General features: G+C 43.1%; 1 protein-coding gene across 2 annotated transcripts in view; it reads left to right on the plus strand.

Moving 5' to 3' along the window:
- The first annotated feature begins 4,755 nt into the window (after window positions 1-4,755).
- Window positions 4,756-14,684, plus strand: part of RNF144A (ring finger protein 144A) — a 51,922-nt gene continuing 41,993 nt past the window's right edge. The window contains exon 1 of one of the 2 annotated variants that reach the window (XM_075269122.1): window positions 4,756-4,874. The gene's annotated coding sequence lies outside the window, so the exon portion shown is untranslated. Of the gene's footprint in view, window positions 4,875-5,121; window positions 5,373-14,684 lie in introns of those variants that run through there. The other variant, XM_075269121.1, reaches the window with a different exon arrangement.

The raw sequence follows: 14,684 nt of genomic DNA on the forward strand, positions 1-14,684 counted from the left end.
GGTATTGGGCAATCGATCAGGGCATTGTTGGGGATCCTATTGGTCATCATTTTATGTCATATTGAGTTTATATTTAGTAAAACTATATTTGGAAACTAAAACTGAGCAGCGAGTTTAGAGTGTCACCACAATGTACGGCTTCATCTGTGGCCTCCTGTAGAGAGTGAATCATATCTGTCGTAGTATTTTTAGTTGTGTGGTATTGATCGTTGTTAGCGTTACGTGTGCTAAGTGCTCTCTATCCTCACACCTACTTTGCTACTGACTCAGGCAGATGAGTAGCTTAAAGCTTATGGGACTTCTCATACTGTGAATGAGGACCCTCAATAGCTGTGTGTGGCTACTGGCAATGGTTCACCACCAGGTACTCTAGGAAAGTTGGGTATGCATTTTAATAGTTAGATTGTATATAAGGCTGGGTTTACATGGTACATTTTGTACATTAAAAAACACATGGGTTTCTTAAAAACTGGATGTGGTTTGTGAGAGTCAGCTGTGAAACTCGGTCCATGTGTTTGCTGGATTTAATGGCATGAACGGTATTCGGGGAGAGAGACTCCAAGTATAATATTTTATCTATAGTGCTAGGAGTCCCGGCCACCCAGAGACATACTGTCCCGGACTATACTCACTATGGAGCGGTATGTCACTAGGAGGCAGGGACCCCTAATAGCCTAAATAACTATAATGCTAGGAGCCCCTCTCCCGGCATAAGGTACAGGCCGGTAAATTCCACCAACACATGAACCAAGTTTCATGGCCGAAACTCTGTCATGTGAATGCGGGGTAACACATGAAAAGATAAGTTCACTATATCATTAACCTGCCCTACAACAGCATGTTAATGGTTTAGACGAGATTTAAGTGGTGGTAGACCCTTTTAACATGCTGTCACAAAGCCATATGTTTTTTTTTGGATCAGGCAATCTCTGCGCCCCCTATAACTACGACACTGGTCTCATGTCCCAACACCTTAGTACCATACCTCCCAACTTTTAAAGGACAGAGAGAGGGACAAAATGTGGGCGGGCTGAACATTTAGCTCCACCCACTTCTAAATTGACTCCACCCATTTCTCGTTGGATACACCCTGCACACCACATCTCTCCCCTCACGGTACACCCAAGCACCCCATAGTACACCCATGCACCCTACATCTTCAGGGGCAGAGTGGGACATGCGGTAAGCTGTGCGGGACCACAGAACAGGAGTTTAAAATCGTAATGTCCCACGGGATGTGGGACGGTTGGGAGCTATGCTAGTTTTATAGACATCTGTAACCTGTGCAGAGGTCATTGTGCAGGAACGCTGGGGGGTAAATAAACTGTGATATTGCCTATTGTGAATGGTGGATCCTGTGATATTCACCAACATAGTAATCCTGCCTGTGCTGATAATGAGGAGAGTAACAGTCCACAGAACAGAAGCGTCAGACTATTATTAGGCTTAGTGGCCACAGTGAAAACTGAATTTTTTTTTTAATATAGGTTTTGATATAGTAATTAAAAAAACATCAATGATTCTTGTTATGTTTAACATAAAAACCTGATTACAAATAAGCCATTTTTATATGACACCTTCCCTTTAAATGGGATTGGGTTTGAAGTCCAATCTCTGCATTTCCATCTACATGTCATGTATGTAAAAAATGAGGCAATAAAATTATACATGCAGTTTCCAGATGAGACAAGATAAGCGAACGCATGGAATATTTCTCTCTATCCTAATGATCACTAACTTGGTTGCTGAGAGACTCCGGCAGTGTTCGTGACATCCATTGATCACTGAGCGTCGTGTTTACCATGTGGATCCACTGAGGCTCAGTTCAATAAAAACTGAGAAAATGGAATATATCGGAGCTTGGAGACAAAGCTACAGGTTTGCAATCATTTGTACTTGAATTTGGTTCTTAATTCTGAGCCCTAGTCCTCCATATACTTGCACAATTGGTTTGGCCAAGCATTACCAGACTCCTCTAATGGCGGCTTATCTCACATGAGAACAAAGAATTGAGCAAATAAAATTCAACATATCTAATCAGTGGCATAACTAAAGTCAGTGGGCCCCGATGCAATCTTTTATCTGGGGCCCCCTACCTCATCCCTACAGCGAATTCTTGATAGTGATGGTTACGGTTGGTAAGAAGTTTAATCCACCTTAGTGTGGTTAGGGGGATCTGGGGGTCAGATGGAAGCTACAATCTCAATACTGATGCCAGTGCTTATGGGCCCCATAAGGCTCCTGGTGCGACCCTCTGCACCCCCTCAAGTTACGCCCACTTGTCTAATCCTTTCTTTCACACCTCCTGCTCCTTCTGGGCCCTGCACAGTAGAGCTGGTGTACTTGCTGCAAATTTATGCACGTAGGAAGCAGAAAAAAAAGCCCATTTGTACAAGCCTATATGCTTTATTCCCTCCCTGCACTACTTGTTTTTAAACTATATTGTTACCTTAATAAAAGAAGTTTTTTATGAAGATGAGCCTGGATGTGGGTGAGTGCCCTTCCTAATTTTTCTACATTTTTCTACTTTGCTCATATTGCTTTTTTTTGGTCGTTGAGCACCCCCACGGCGCTCTATACATAGAGTTGTGATCCTCATGTTTACCTTCTATTTATTGGGACTTTAATTGATGTTTTCCTCAGTGCCATCCTATATTTTTCTTTTTTTGTTTTTTCCATTTGTACAAGAGTTCAGACATTATGCCTCTAATGTTTATCCATCTCTGCAGTGGCATATACAGAAGGATAAGGGACCTGTAAGAATTGTTAATTTTAGCCCCACATTCAAGACCTCAGGCTTCTTCCATCTTGGGCCAATTCTCCTTCCCCTTGCTTGCTAACAATATACCCCTGCTTCTCTGCCATGTCTATCACACCACAATGGGTCTGCGGTGCGGATGGGGGTGAAGATCTGGATGACAAGTTCATTTTAAAGGGTTTGTTGCATGAAAAACCATGTCTCTTTTTAAGGGTATGTTCACACATTAGAAAATGAAGAGGAATTCCTCTTCATTTTCTGCCACTGGCATTTTCGGCACAGTCTAGTCACAACGTCACGGCATCCTGCCACTGATTAGGCTCAGATGAATGGGCCAAATCAGCAGGAAGTCTCGAGCTGGGGACACCGTAGCTGAATAAGCCATGGAATCCACGGCAAGATGGAGCTGGATGCTTCTTTTTTCTGCATCCTTGTGCGATTCCAGGAGGAATCTGCTCCAGATTCGGGGGTGAAATCCACAGCATAATCCACGGCAAATGCCCTAAGGCCCTACGTTGCGGAAAGACAGTTTTTTTTGTTGCAGATTTTCCTGCGTTTTTTTGAGCCAAAGCAAGAATGGCTACAAAAGGAATGGGAAATATATAGGAAGTTCTCCTATTTCTCCCTTCTACTCAATCCACTCCTGGCTTTGGCTCAAAAAACTGCAACAAAATCTTCAACAAAAAAATCTGCATTTCCGCTATGTGGGGCCTTAGCCTAAAGGGATTTTCTGGTCCTTTTTATTCGATGATCTAGGATGGGTCATAAGTTAAAGATCCATGAGGTTTGGTACCCAGAACCCAAGAGATTACGCTCCCTTGGTGTCACTTCCACTTCACAGGCCATGTGACGTTGTGGTCAAATGATCTGATTATAGCTCAGTCCCATTCAAGTAAAAGGGATACAAAAAAAACCCAAAACAGATGCCTATCACAACAGACGTTAATAGAGGATCAGTTATAAAAAAAAAAAAAACAGACACATTAACATCAGTATCCGTTTTTATACTGTCCATTTTTTGGTTTATGTCTGCTCTGCTTTCTGAGCATGCTCAGAAAAAACAGACAGTATCACTATGTTTCTTGTGCTGTATTCACTTAAATGGTCTGTAAAGCCCTGTGTAGAGCGATATATACTACTATATGGTCACTATATACGGATAATATTGGTAGACCTGGGTAGTGGCCCGCACAGATGTGTTTGCCTGCCCTGTTCTGAATGCGTAGCTATACCTCTGAGACTATGTATATGGACATTATAGAAGGAAGTCCCTGTTTGAGACCCAACCATAAGCCTAAGCAGCAGCGGCTCTCCGTCCATCAGGTCATCCACGTATTTCTCAGCCATGTCTTGTACCAAAATAAGCAATGCTTTTCAGATAGTATCATGAACACAACCACTATAACAACCACAATGACTCCGTAATCACAGCCCCTGCTCTGCACAATGACAGAGATGATCTTAATGTATTAAAAAAAACACGGTCCCTTTCATGTTGTCCTCTTGTCCTGCCAAGGAATGACCAGGCCAAGAGTAGCCAAAAACTTCTGGATCCGATCCCTGCATGTCTGAGCGCTCCTGCTGGACAGCTTTGGGCTGCTTTGGAGACTTGCCTGTCCTGTCCTGGAGGTCTTTCTGTTTTTCATTCCAGACATTTTGGGAGTCTAGGCAAATATTAGGGAACAACTATTTATAATATTCTGGAATATATTTATAACACAGTTATACAACCCGAAGGCAAAACTTCACTGTGGTCAAAAAATTCCAAAAACTTGTACAAACATGATATGATTGAATCAATTGCATTGCAATGAGATCTGGGTGCTTGTGTGTTTTGCATGTAGGACTATTCTCATTTCTATGGCATCCTGTCTACTTTCAGCTAAGAAGTTACAATAGGATGCCAGGGACAAGAGCTCATCCACACATCTCCCAGGGTGACTCAGAGGAACTCCCCCTGCCAGTCACTCTTGTCTCAGCCTCTTCCAGCCTCAAGACTCCTTGCAGCTTAGCATCAGACTCACTCTCCCAGCAGCCTGGATTGCGCATGCGTGGCTTGCAGACTGCATCAGGCTCCCAGGCTTGCTGTCCAGAGGCTGTAGCTCTATGCTTGCAAGTAAGTGAACCCTTGTGGTCACTGATCCAAGGGAAAAGCTGTCCTTTTGCATTGCTGTGGGTTGCATGTAGGGGTGGTTTTCTATAGTTTAGCTTGCAATAATCCCTTGGCCTTGCTTGCACTGCATCATTTGCTTAGGTGTTGTGTGTATTGTATGCTGTCTATGTTGTGTATATTGTATACTGTTTATGTTGAGTGGATACTGTTTGTGTTGTGTGTTGTAAATATACGGTACCAGGTAAATAGACACTCTTGTAGGCTGAATGTTACAGTGATTCTATCCAGATAATACATCCCCCCTCCTGGTTTGGAGACTGCCAGGCACTGTACTCTCTCCCCTCCTCCTGAGGCTGGTCACCAGATAAGGAGGAAGAGGGAGGAGAGTGCTTAGTGCCTGCTGCTATTATACTGGAGGACTTCTCTAACACACTGCTGGCATCATAGGAGCCAAGAAGGGGCACAGGAGGGGGCAAAGGGCTGCCATAGCCTAAGGTCAAGGTAGGAAGCAGCTGGAGCAATGTGTAGTGATATAGCATGCAGAGATGGAAAGGACACATAATAACAATACCCATTACATGTGTGTGACCGGTGTGTACATACAATCCTCTAAAGAAATACTATCGGATATATCAACTGATGCCTTATGGTATAATGGTGTCATGTATATGTATATTTTTCTATATTAGGGGTTGTGAATGAGACGGTATATACTAGTGGTGGGTTTTCTGACAGTCAGGCACTGAGAGATGATATGCATGGTTCTATATCATCTACTTTATAGGAAACAAAATGTATCAGATTCTTTTTGTGTTGGTTATTTATGGCCATTGTATGTATCATTGCAGTGCTCAACTGTTCTTATTGGCATGGGAGTGGTATCAGTACTTCTGATGTTAGATTTGATAGATAGATAGATAGATAGATAGATAGATAGATGATAGATTATTGATAGAGTACATGCTTACAGATATAGATAATTGACAGTGTACATAGAGAGATAGATAATAGATAGATAGATAGCTAGATAGGTAATCGAGTAGATAAATAGATAATTGACAGATCAGGTACATAGATAAATGATAGTGTACATAGATATCAGACAGACAGATAGATAATTGATCAGATAGATAGATAGATGGACAATAGATAACTGATAGAGTACATGTTTATTAATTGACAGTGTACTTAGAGAAATAGATAACCGGTAGATAGATGATAGATAAATAGATAGATAGATAGATAGATAATCGAGTAGATAAATAGATAATTGACAGTAGGTACATAGATAGGTGATAGAGTACATAGATATCAGATAGATAGATAGATAGATAGATAGATAGATATCAGATATCAGATATCAGGGGTAGGGAACGTACGGCTCTCCAGCTGTTGCAAAACTACAACTCCCAGCATGCATACTTGTTCTGCTGTTCTTGGAACTCCAATGGAAGTGAATGGAGCATGTTGGGAGTTGTAGTTTCACAGCATCTGGAAAGCCGAAGGTTCCCTACCCCTGAGATAGATGGATAAAACTCGTACTCTAATCTAATTTCCACATAGTGGAAACGCAATGTTTTTGCAGCGTTTTTCTTTTTTAGATAAAGTCAGGAGTGGCTTGAAAAAGAATGAGAAATCTATAGATAGTTCTTATACTTCTCCCTTCTGTTAGATTCACTACTGACTTTGGCTCAACACACCACAGCAAAAACTAACCGACAACTCTGCGTTTACACAACGTGGGGCCTCAGCCTAGAGAGGTTTTCCAAGATCATAGAACTAAATTCAAGCAGGGTTAGAAAATAAAAATGCATTCATACTGGCATTCGTGCATTGGGCCAGTCGTCACCACTACTATTCAGTGGGTATGATGTCACATCAACAGGACAGGCATCATTCTCAGCAGTGATAGACCTCCATGGTCCTGTGGCCATGATGTCACCCCTGCTTTAGTGACGGCTAGGAATGGAGGGGAGGATACAGGAAAGTATCAGTGCATTTTTATATTCTTGTCCTGAATTTTTTTCAATGATTTTGAACATTATCTTGAGTTTGCCCAACCAGTGGATAGAGGACAAGTTTCAAGATCAGTGTGTTTCTGGGCACTGGGACCCCTACTGATCATGAGAATGGGGCTCTCTGGTGAAAGACACTGCAATTATTTTTATTTCTATGGGCTACATAGAGATGAATGGAGAGACAACATGTCTCCGTAACTCCTGCTCCATTTAGAAGGGATGCAAGGGGCCCCCATTCTCGTGATCAGAGTAAGACCGTGGACCCACAACTTAGTCCCTATCCTCTAGATAAGCGGTAAGTTGTATTTGTGGGCAAACTCCTTTAAACATTATAGACAATCTTTGTAGGTTTTTTTTCCCCCAATTGGGCCACCTTTTTTGCTAGAGGATATAAGTAAGTAGTGGGATGTCACCGCTTGAGGACCTCCACTCTTTTAGTTGAATCTGTGTTGGTTTTAGATCTTGAGGACCTGAAATCGGGGTCCTTGACTGTCTCCATATCAACCATTGACTTTAATAGAAGGTATTATCACGTGTGATTGCTTTTGTTGCAGGAAATAAGGCCCCCTCCCCATTCTGGGAACCTCTTAGACTGCAGAAATGTCTTTAATGTGGTGCAGCACAGACAATGGTCATTTTCAGTGTACTGTAGTTACGTTACATACTGTATATCATCTAGGACACCCCACTATTAGCTTGACTTTGTGGGACCTGCAGACTGAGTGTCTTTAGGAACCTCACACAGACACATGCAGAACCTCCAGCGCCCCGGCCAGATTCAAGGCTGTATGGGTCATTGCTGCCATTAGCGTGTCATTGTTATATTATAGCCTGCAGTGTGTGAATGTGGCTCTCGTGTCTTGTCGTGTGTTTAATAACAAATAGGATAGCTCCAGCTTTATTGTCTGCAGACAATTAGTAGTTTTGTGTTACGGAGCTGGGGGGTTGACATGCCAGGCCTTACACAGAGCTGCCCAGTGTACATTGTTCCAGCACTAGCTCTGTGTGTGTATTAACACATTCCTGCCCACGGTGCCCTCCGCCATCTGGCTAGCTGGAGGCTCTGGGCTTGTTTGACACATACAGGGCCATGTGCTTTTTGGGGTTTTTGCTATTTACATTGCTTCAAGGTAGAATAATGCAGATACCAGCACTATAGACTTTACCTGGCCGGATTTTGAGATGACATCTATTGTGGTTCAGCTATTGTACTACTACTCCCAACATGCCCATGATTCCAAATGCTGGGAGTTATAGTTGTATAACTGTTTCAGAGTCCATCACTATGTTGATACAGATGAATAGTAAGTATCAGTCGTTAAAGGGGTTGTCCAGGAATCACAGATGAGGCCGCGGAAGGTGTAACATAAGAAACAAAAATATCTCACACATGTCTCTGGCTCTTTGATGTCCACCGCCGCTGTCCGCATAGTCAAGCATCGGAAGGCCTGGATGCACTTGACCATTGAGACCTTTGCGGCCGCAGGTGAGGACCTAGTCATGTATGTGAGGGACATCACCAGGTCCTTTCTAGTCACTGTTGAGGCCACATATTGGCTTGAGCGGACATATATGGTGCAGGATTTCTGCTGGAGAAGGCATGGTGCTCGCCTGAACACAGTGATGGCGGACACTGGAGCACCAGGGACAGGTGAGTATAATTTTATTTTATATTATACCTTCCCTGACCCCCCCTCTAATTTGCCTATTTGTTGAGCAACCCCTTTAATGCTGAGGAGGTACTCAGACTATAGAGATGTAATGCATAGAGATCTCTGGAACCCCTCCTGTCTAGAGGGTTGGGGTCTTCACTTCAAATGGGAAATGCGCTTCAAATTTTCTCTTCCATTTCTCCCATGGTAAGATAATCTTTACAGCAACCAATCACAATGCAGCTTTCATTTTTCAGGAGCAGATTATAAAGTGAAAGCTGTGTTATGATTGGTTGTTATGGGCAACTAAGACAGTTTTGCTTTTAGACCACTGTTCTGATACATACACCGGGACATATTGGACATTATATGTAGCGTATCCTGTAGATTATTTATAGAAAACTAGCCATAAGCTGAACATACACATTAGGTAATGAATGACTCTCATCGCATCAACACTTATCTCCCAGATGAACAAAGGACTGGACATGTTGAAATGCAATAGATCCGAACTTTGCTTCCCCAATAGCAGACATCAGGGGGTAGCTTAGGTTTTCCCATATGTATTAGTCTCTATTCAGACTACGTTTTTTACATCCGTTTAACGGATGCGCAAAACAAATTGCCATATATTTACATAGTAATCAATGTTAAAAAAATAAAACACCAATACGTTGCAGTTTTTTGTCCTGAGGGTATCATACTTTTGTACCCGTCCAAAAAAAAAAAAAAGGCAGAAACGGTTCTGATTTTTTTTTTTCTATCATTGATGTCTATGTAGACGGATGGCCTCATCTGTTAAATGCATGTAAAATAAATTGATCGGAGGCTCTAAATAGGGACAACATGGCGTGCAACATAGGGACAGGTCAGCTCTCCTACTAGCCAGAGTAGCATAAAAATGTAAGTAAGTAGCACAGTGTTTTGTTTTGTTTTTCATTTTGACTAATAAGGGAACAGAACCATCCCTAAAATATGCTTCCTTTAGGTTAAGGCTCCACGGGCCGTAAATGCAGCGCTAAGGCGCTGCGGAAAGAACCGCGGCGTGAACACACTGCAGTTCTTTCCGCAGCACTTTCAACAGAAAGTTTGCGGAGTTTTCCTCCGCGCATTTTCTGTTACAATTATATCTATGGGAAAGCTGCCTGCGTTTCCGTAGATATAATTGACATGCTGTGATTTGCAAAGCCGCAACGGCTTTGCAAATCGCAGCGTTTACGCACTGCATTTTTTTCTGCAAAGTGGGCATGGGATTCGCATGAATCCCATCCCCTTTGCTTGCACTGTAAAATGCCGCGATTTTTCCCGCAGCGTCTCCACTGCGGGCAAATCACGGCGTTTACATCATGTGGGGCCCCGGCCTTAGGCCAGATTCACACGGAGGAAATTGGCGCTGATTCTGGTGTGGAATCCGCATCACAATCAGCTCTGAAAAAAAGACTCCCATTGACTTCAATGGGTTCCGTTTTCCTTGCAAAACCCATTGAAATGAACGGAAGGCTTATTTTTCAGCGCTGATTCTGACGCAAGTTTCGCGTTTAGGCTAACCCTAGGTTCACAGTAGCATTGGCTGTCTGCTCTCAGATCCACCATGCTAGCTAGTAGTGTGAATAGTGCTGGATCTAACACTACTGGCTAGCAGGGTCGATCTGGGAGAATAAAATTAGGGGAGTTCTGGGATGATGAATGGATGTGGACACTGCAGAAAATACAGATGTAGCAAAGTTAACCCAAACTTCTGCATTTGGTTAAACTGCTGCAGTGGGATATCTCATCACAGAAGACAAGAAAAACAATGACAAGTTATTGGAAAAACAGTTTTCAATGACTTTTTTGTTTTTTGTTGTCTTCTGTAATAAGGTTGCAGAAATTCAGGTTAAGGCTAAGTTCCCATCTGCACATGAGTATCCGTCATTCGGAGAGCCGGACTTCTATATCAGTGGTTATTCGCAGACCCCATAGAGTATAATGGGGTTTACAGGGTGCCATCGGGTGCCTGCCGTGCTTATATTAAATCCAGTGTGCAGGAGTTTTCTATCCGCCGATTTTTGATGGTTTCTGCGACGGTGACTTTGGTGCAGATGTGAAGCTACATCTGTATAATAACAAGCCCACCAGATCCCACCCCTCCAGTTTTCCTAGCTAGATGTGTGAATCAGTCTGTATTGGACTAGCTGTGTGTTATGTTTCAGCTATTATTAATATAGAGGTTTTCATCATACTTATCAGGCAGATCATTTGTAATACGAGAGCACAATGCGGCACCAAGAGTTCCATTAGTGACCCCTTCTTATCCCTACTAGTAACAGTATTATCCCCCTCTCATCCCTCGCTGACCTGACAGCAGCATCTCTTCCTTCACTACAATGGGGATTCTGCTAGCACAGTTCAGGTCTGACTTTTTTACTATCTTGTGACAGATTTAGGTTCACACTAGCGTTTAGGTTTCCGTCCTTTGGATCTGTTTGGGGACTCTAAAAAGGGAAAATCTATCTGCTTAAAAAGCGGTTACCCGGAGAAACCTGCAGACCCCAAAGACTATATTGGGGTCCGCCAGATTTCCACCGCGTTTCCAAGAATTTTATACTGAAATTGGCAGAGGGATAAGTCCTACTTGCAGGACTTTACTCTCCGCTTACTGTAAGTGAAATGGGGGACGGAGTCCCTGAACACTAGTGTGAACCTAGCAATACTTGTGAACGCCAAGTCCCCATGTTTCAGAAAAGCTGCTTTTTTTATTGCAAATTTTGTTGCAGCTTTTTGAACCAAAGCCAGGAGTGGATTGGTCAGAAGGGAGAAGTATAAGGGGGCATTCAAACGGAGTAAAGTGATGCTGATTCTGGCACGATAACTTGCGTAAGAATCAGCGCTGAAAAACAGACTCCTATTGACTTCAATGGGTTCCGTTTTCCGTGTGGAACACATTGAAATCAATGGGAGGCTATTTCACCCATTGATTTTAATGCATGGAAAACGGAACCCATTGAAGTCAATAGGAGTCTGTTTTTCGGCGCTGATTCTTACGAGAGCTATCGTGCCAGAATCAGCGCCACTTTACTCTGTGTGAATGCGCCCTAAGAACTTTCTAGGGATTTCCCGTTCTTTCTGGGTTTTTGCAACACGGAGCCTTAGCCTAAAGAGGACTTGTCACCACCTCCAACTCCTTTCTGTCCTTCAATAGCCGCCCAGCACAGTTGGTGTTTCATCATCCAATATGCCAATTAGGCTCTCTGCTGTCAAGTGGGTAGTCCTGGGTTGGAACAAGTAGTCTGAGACCACCCACCTGTCGGCACAGAGCCTAATTTGCATATTAGCTGCTAAAACTTACAGAAATAATTGCTCAGGAATGGTGGGGAGTAGAGATAAAAATCCAATTGCACTGATATCAGTGCAGCAGAGGCTACTGAAGGATTCAAGGAGTTGGAGTTGGTGAATGGCCCTGTTCAGAGGGGTTTTCCAGGACTCTGGTATTGAAGACCTATACTTAGGATAGGTCGTCAATATCAAATCACAAAGCACCCCCACAGATCAGCTGTTTGCAAAGGCCACTACACTTGGGAAAATGCTGCAGTCTCTACTACTTACCAAGCAGGGATTAGATTTCTCTTTTCTTCATTCACTCCATTCTGTTAAACTACTACCACCTGCCTAAAACTTTTACACACTGCTATGTATGGTCAGTTTAAAAGATTCTTTAGCCTCCTCCATGGCCCAGTCCTTTTATGACTTTGTGTGGTTGTGGATACACAATTCTGATGTATAGAACTGATAATGCGCCGGTGATGACATGTCAGGAATTACATACATTGATCGCACTTGTGGCGTTACATTGAACGCTTGTTGAATATGAATGTCAGTAGTTATCGACCACACGGTGCTTATCCTTTACCTGCAGGAGAAGACAGACATTTGTTTGGGCAGTATAGGAGTCACGAGCAGACATTATACTGAGGCCCCACATTGCGGGTGGTGGAATAAAGGTTGCGTTTCACAGTACCAGCAAAGTGAATGAGATTTTGGTTTATCTTGTCCACATGTCAAGGGAAAAAAAGCTATGAAAAAAATGCAGTTGAGTAAAAAACGTACATTGTTACAGAATCGCGTGCGTTTTACCCATATATTTAATAGGGGAAGAAAAACAAGGAAAAATACAATGGAAAACGTGTTTTCGACTGCAGATTAGCCTTACAAGTATGGAGGGTAAAGAATGAACTAGAATTTTTTTTTTTTTCCAGCAACGCTATTCACGGAAAGCTTTTTTACTTTCGTTATACCTATACGCAAACCCCTGGCGTTTCTGTAGGTATATGTGACATGGTGAGATTTGAAAAAATGCAAGTGTATTTCAAAACGCAGCATATCCATCACGGATTATTTTCAGCAATTCTGGCTAATCCCTCCTACTTCTTCGCAGTTGATATAAAACACCACGGTTTTTGTCACACCGTTTACGTAAAAGCCAAGTTGCAGCATTTACGCAATGTGGGATCTCGGCCTAGTCAAAAAAGCTGCGTATCTGCAATGTTGGGCCTCAACCTAAGGGCTAATTCACACGGGGTATGGGATCGCGTATTTTGGTCCTGATTTTGATGCGGGAAGCCGCGTCAGAATAGGACCAAAATACACCTGTCGCGACTGTCGCGGCTTCCCGCTCCAGAGTAGGCCCAAATGAATGGGCCTAGTCTGGAGGGTGCTGTTGCGAGGTGGACACCGCGGCTGACTCAGCCGTGGAATCCGCCTGAAGAAAGGGCAGCGCGCTTCTTTTTACCGTGAGCCTCACAGAAAAAAAGGAAGCTAGCGGTCTACATAGACCTCTATTGTGAGGGGGCGGATTCTGAGGTGGATTCGGCGTCAGAATCCGCCCCTTCTTGTCCTGTGTGAACGAGCCCTAATACAACAAATAATAGAGAATACAGAATAAGGCTGGGTTCACATCTGCGCCCCGGTCTCCGTTATGCAGGATTCGGTTTCCTGCCCGAAACTAGACAGGAGATGGAAACCTGCAGTCATTTTTCAAACCCACTCATTTGAATGGGTTTGGAAAGTGTCCGGCCGTGAGCGCCGGTGAGCGTTTTGTGTGTCCACGGCGAAACATTTTTTATTTTTTTTAACTGGACACAGAGTCGGACAGCAGGACTTTTTGTCCGGTTAAAAAAAAACGGTTTCGCCTTTTGACTTACATCATACGTACCAACTGGTTTTTCTTGTGCATCAGCTATTGTATTTGTGTACACCCTTCGGTGTGTTTATGGCTCTCCTGTTAGCACTTGCTTGCAGTATTTTTCTAGATATTCAAGGTTTACATTTTATATAGCTGGAGAGATGTACTTTTTACTAGGGCTGGGCAATTTTTACCTTAAAGTAAGATCTAATTTTTTTTTATTATAAGTGATTCTTGATTTTAATCTAGGTATTTATGTTGTTGCTTGAAGGAGTTGTCTGGGATTTATGATACCCAGCTTTCCACTATCAGAAAGGAGAAAAGGAACTCTTTATTGGCAACAATGGCAAATGGCCAGCAGCATATAGTCTAGGATTTATGACACCCAGGCTTCCACTGTCAGAAAGGGGAAAACTAGCCCTTCAATGGCAACAATGGCAGTTGACCAGCAGCGTATAGTCTAGGAAGGAATTCTGTGGGGCAGATTGTGTAGGGGCACTGACAGATGATGGGATTGATGGGAAGCTTCTGTGTGCAGACCTGTCTTCATGGCGGTCTGGGCACATGTAGAAAAGGAGTAGCAAATGTAAAAGTTGCTAAGTATGTATAGGATGTATAGATTTTGCACCAGGACCAATGAGTCTTTAGTAACACCCCTGCTGTGAAGCACTAGCTGGGGACTCACATGGCATAAACGCTGTGGTTTGGCTGCGGTGGAAACGTTGTGGCAAAAACTTCAGAATTTTACCGTCCCTGCAAAGTTGCATTGCACATTGCAGGAAAATACTTGCAGTGGAAATGCTGTGATTTCAAAACCGTTGCATTTTTGGAAATCACAGCATGTCAATTATACCTATCCTACAAAAAGACCGGCGGTTTCCCTATAGGTATAGTTGAAGCAGAAAGTCTGCAGAGGAAACCTCTGTGGGCTTTCTGTTAAAAGCGCTGAGATGCGTTTCTGCCGTGGCTTTTCCCGCAGCCC

The sequence above is a fragment of the Leptodactylus fuscus genome, chromosome 3 (assembly GCF_031893055.1).
Source record: "Leptodactylus fuscus isolate aLepFus1 chromosome 3, aLepFus1.hap2, whole genome shotgun sequence".
Taxonomy (NCBI): Eukaryota; Metazoa; Chordata; class Amphibia; order Anura; family Leptodactylidae; genus Leptodactylus; species Leptodactylus fuscus.